This window comes from Dipodomys merriami, unplaced genomic scaffold, assembly GCF_024711535.1.
Source record: "Dipodomys merriami isolate MVZ:Mamm:240054 unplaced genomic scaffold, mDipMer1.0.p SCAF_771, whole genome shotgun sequence".
NCBI classification, from domain to species: Eukaryota; Metazoa; Chordata; class Mammalia; order Rodentia; family Heteromyidae; genus Dipodomys; species Dipodomys merriami.
In genome coordinates this window covers 256,101-261,222 of record NW_027206370.1, presented here as the reverse complement: position 1 = coordinate 261,222, position 5,122 = coordinate 256,101, and positions in this window count along the sequence as shown.

The window sequence follows — 5,122 nt, the reverse complement described above, 5'->3', positions numbered from 1 at the left end:
CCAGAAAACCTAAAAGAGAAATAATAACAGCAGTAACAACGGGGCCCTAGTAGGCTTAGCTGGACTAGGAACTGGGGTGGCATCCCTAATTACTCAGAGAACATCTTACACTAGCCTTCGTGCTGCTATAGATGAGGATAATAAAAACCTGGAAAGCTGTATAGGCTACCTTCAAAAATCACAGGACTCCTTAGCCGAGGTAGTGTTGCAAAACAGATAGGGGCTGGACTTAATTTTCTTACAACAAGGAGGCCTATGTCCTGCCCTCGGGGAAGAATGCTGCTTCTACCTTAATCATTCCGGAGTTGTAAAAGAATCTTTAGCTAAAGTAAGAGAGGCACCAGCAAAACGAAAAAGAGAAAGAGAATAACAAGAAGGATGGTTTGAATCATGGTTAATTATTCCCCTTGGATAACCACCTTAATATCCACTCTGTTGGGCCCCATTATCATTCTGGTACTTGTGTTCACAGTAGGGCCTTGCATTGTAAATCTACTAGTGATGTTTGTTAAGGAACGTGTAACACCATGCAGATGATGGTATTGATAACACAATATCAACTGTTTCCTGACAAAAGACATAGTGCAGGTCCATAAGGACCATGATTTGCCCTTAAGGTGACCATTAGAAAGGAGGAAATGAAGAGCCTAAAGCTTAAAGAGGCACAAAGAAGGCCTAAGTAACTCCAATACAAGCTAGCAACCATCTTGTGAGGTATGAATTATTAAAATAACCATGAGTTTAACCAAGAAATGACATAAAAAGAAAAACAATTCCCGGACAATTGAGATATAAATACTCCTTGGGAAAGCCACAGAAATTTTCTCGAGATGCATTGACCAAACACTGGGTGGCCATGCAGGACACGGTGACCCAGTGGCCAGACAATTCCCGTCAATAACATGTCAATAATGATATTAGCCAATCACATACGTATAGCTTAGTTTGCTTAAAATGTTAATCAATCATGGAATTTCTAATGTAAAGCTTCCTTAAAGTTGTTTGTTCAATAGTATAAAAACTGTGCTGATTCTATGCTCGGGACCTCTTAGCGTCACTGGTTACTGAGTGTGTGGAGGACCAACATCAAATTTGCAAATAAACGACTATTGTTATTTGCATTGGTCGAGGTCTCTGGTGGTCTTCAGGGGGTCTCGAGTCCAGGTACAACAAATGTATATTAGTACATTGAAAGAAAGAGAGCAGACATTTTAACCTATTTTCTACAAGTAAATTAATATTAAACAAAGCTAATTAAAATAATTACTTACTGTTCAGACGATGAGTATAATACTCTTGGATATCTTGGAGGAAAAGACTTTAGACTCATTGCAACTGATGCCTTACATTGAAATTACTGGCTAAACTTTCTTCTTCAGAAAGGCAAAAGCTCCATGTCTTTCATATTAGTATTATAAAATCATAATATCTGCATGTTGAATTGTTTTCCTCTGCTATTTTCAATGCCATTCGTCATCCATTAGGTATCCAGGGCTTAGAATGACCAATTACTTAAAATACCTATATTGCTTATATTGTGGTAGAAATCTCCGTAATATTAATATGAATTTATATCTGAGTCTCATCTTGAGCTACATTCATATAAAATTTATGCAGTATCAAGCAAGAAACCTGATTTTTACTCTTTTCTATGTTTTAATCAACAAATCGATTCTCTTTAGAAATGTTCTCATCTTTTATATTGCTCCAGCAAACATGTATTTCTAGTACTTTTATTGAAATAAATATAACATATGGAACATGAAAACAAAAACCTCCCTTATGACTTTAATGTAAATCCTTGGGAATTTGCATTAAAAGCACAATTCACATGTCTATACATGAATAATCTAATGCTTAAGTCAATTAGACACAAGCACTACCATACCACATAAAGTCTCAATTTACTTAAAGGCACCAAAATATTGGTGTTCGTGAATATCACTCATTTTTAGAAAATGACTAGTCACAACAAAGTTTATATTATATTTCAAATTTTAAAAATGGAAATGATGTGAATATCCTGTTTCCAGGAATAGATTTATTCAGCAAACAGGGAAACAAAAACTAAGGGTTTTTCATATAGAATGAAAGATGTAACAGCAGTCTGTCTTTCCTTCAGATGATAAGTACATGCATATCGTGTGATTTATTCAGATACTATAAAAATTCATGAAAGGATTTGTGATCAGAAGTGATAGGTAAGCAAAGTAAGTGGAAAACTGAATATGTAAATTGTGCTTTCAATATAGGATGTCAATTTTCCAATAAATGAGCCTATAGATGATGATTTTGTATCTATAACACACATCCAGTATTCTACATTTTATTCTTCTACTTTCTTGATATCATTTGCTACTAAAGTATCAAGGTGGGCGCTTTCTTGGTTCCTAAATCCAATAAATTTTAGTATTTTGGAACAGTAGTATAAATTCATGGAGTTTGACTTGAATATCAAGTTTGAGGATACAGTATTTAGGGTATTGTTAATTGGCCTGAAGCAGCCAGAACATATTATGAATACTCAGACCCACAGTAAACTAAGAACTAAGGACTTGATCTCGGGGAAAGATAAAGGTCCAGGCAAGATCTTAAGCTGAAATAAAGCAATGGAGCAAACATCAGTCAACAATCATTACAGGTGAATGCAACTGATCTCTGATGTGTCTGGGTGGCAGCTGTGTATGTGTGTGTGTGTGTGTGTGTGTGTGTGTGTGTGTGTGTGTGTGTGTGTGTGTGTGTAAGAGACAGAGAGAAAGAGAGAGAGAGAGAGAGAGAGAGAGAGAGAGAAAGTGTGTAGAGAATTTTAATGTGGCTTCCATATTTACAGTCCATAGAGCATTGCTTGTTAGAGAGAAGGTGCTCTTACCAGAGCTCTCATACCACTGTCATCTCTTTTTACTGCAAGAACACTTGCTTAATATCTAATTAAAAAGGGAAAAATAAACAAACATTGTACATGATTTTTTTGAAAATTAATTGGCATATTGAAGGTCAAAGGGAGGAATTGGAGATTAATATAATCTTTTTTCTCTCTTCTGATTATTACACCGCAATAGCTATTATTTTCTGGAGTCTCCTGTAATGTACTCATTGATGAATTACTAATATGCTTAATAATATGAAACATATGATAGAGAAATAGATCAGCCAACAAGCACAATGAACTAGTGATACCATCGAGCTTTTGAGAAAGGTTGCCACATCTTTTAGGAATGCAATTCCTTCATATGAACCTCAAATTTTATGGCTTTCCCTGTGTTATTAAAAAGTAAGAAAGTACTGTAGAAACAAAAATTCCTGTTCAGCGAAGTAGAAAGTGCTCATGTAACCATCCTCATGTTGCCAATTTCCATTCCATAAAGACTCTTTGTTAGAGGGCTTTCATTTATTGTACTTCAGCACATCATCCTTCCCTGTTGGAGACAGGAAAAAAGATAATTTTGTTTGAATATTATTTTATATAAGTTAGTGTGTAAGGGCATGATTTGTATAATTACAGAAGTTTGTAATAAATGTAAGTAGGGATCATGTCACAACTAAAAAATATAAAATTAAAATCACATAACAAGATTAGAAGTCACAGCATTTTGTGCATGAAAACATACATAAGATTAGTTGCAGAATTTCTATTTTTATTTATTTATTGTAAAGATATTATACAGAGGGTTACAGTTACATGAGTGAGGTAATGAGTACACTTCCTCTTGAACATTGTTACCCCCTCCATTGTTTTCCCCCTACCATCAACTTCCTCCCTCCCTTCCCCGAGGTTCTTTTTTTTTTTTTTTTTGATTGTGATTAAGTGATTACATAATTTCCGGAAATTCACAGTATTGTGGAATAATGATGCTCATTTAAAGTCACAAGTTCATTGTAACTTTCCTGGAGCAAATTGTCTATCACAGTCTGTAACATATAACGGTGTTCACATGTTATATACCATATATGTGATAAGCAGCATGGGGATATTTAGTAGTGGTTCAACCAGATGAGTGGGAGTTCTTTGTTTCTTAAGTCCTGTTAGTTTTGTCGTATCACCTAACATTTTGGATTTAGCATCCACTTATCAGGGAGACCATGTACCATTTGTCTCATCATTCTTGGCTTACCTCACTCAACATGATTCCTTCTAGCTCCTTCCATTTCCCTGCAAATGCCATTATTTTGTCATTTCTAATGGCTGCATAATATTCCGTTGTGTATATATACCACAATTTTTGGATTCATTCATCTGTGGTGGGGCATCTGGGTTGTTTCCATATCCTAGCTATGTGTACAGTGCTGCAATAAACATGGAGGTGCACATGTCCTTGTATATTGGTTCTTGTTGTTCAGGGTAGATGCCTAGAAGTGGTATGACTGGGTCGTAAGGAAGGTCAATCTTTAGCTTTCTAAGGACCCTCCAGACTGCTTTCCAAAGTGGTTATATAAGTATACATTCCCACCAGCAGTGTAATAGGGTTCCTCTTTATCCACATCCCCTCCACCATTTGTCGTTGGCTGATTTGTGGATGTGGGACATTCTGACTGGGGTAAGATGGTATCTCAGGGTTGTCTTTATTTGCATTTCCTTCACCAATAGGGATAATGAACATTTCCTCATGTGTTTCTTTGCCATTTTTATTTCTTCATTTGAGAAGTCCCTCTTTAGTTCCCTTGCCCATTTAGAAATTGGTTTGTTAGGTTTGGGAGGGATTAGTTTCTTCAGTTCCCTGTATATACAGGATGTTAACCCCTTGTCTGATATATTGCTGGTAAATATTTTTTCCCAATTAGTTGGTTGTCTTTCTAGCTTAGTTGCAATAGATTTAGCTGTGCAGAAGATTTTTATTTTAAGGTAGTCCCATTTGTCGAGTCTCTCTCCAACTTGTTGTGACCCTGGGACTCTGTTCAATAAGTTCCTTCCTGTTCCTATTAGTTCAAGTGTCTCTCCTACTCTGTCCTGCAGTAGGCAGAATTTATATTTTGAGATAAAATTTATATTAAAGTATAAAGCACTTTACTAACGGTTGAAACATTTTCTTCACAGATATATTTCTTAGAGATATTTTTGCTTCATAATTTTAAGAAGAAAAATGGCCCCAAAGTAATTATTTTAAAAAATCATTATTTTCCTGTT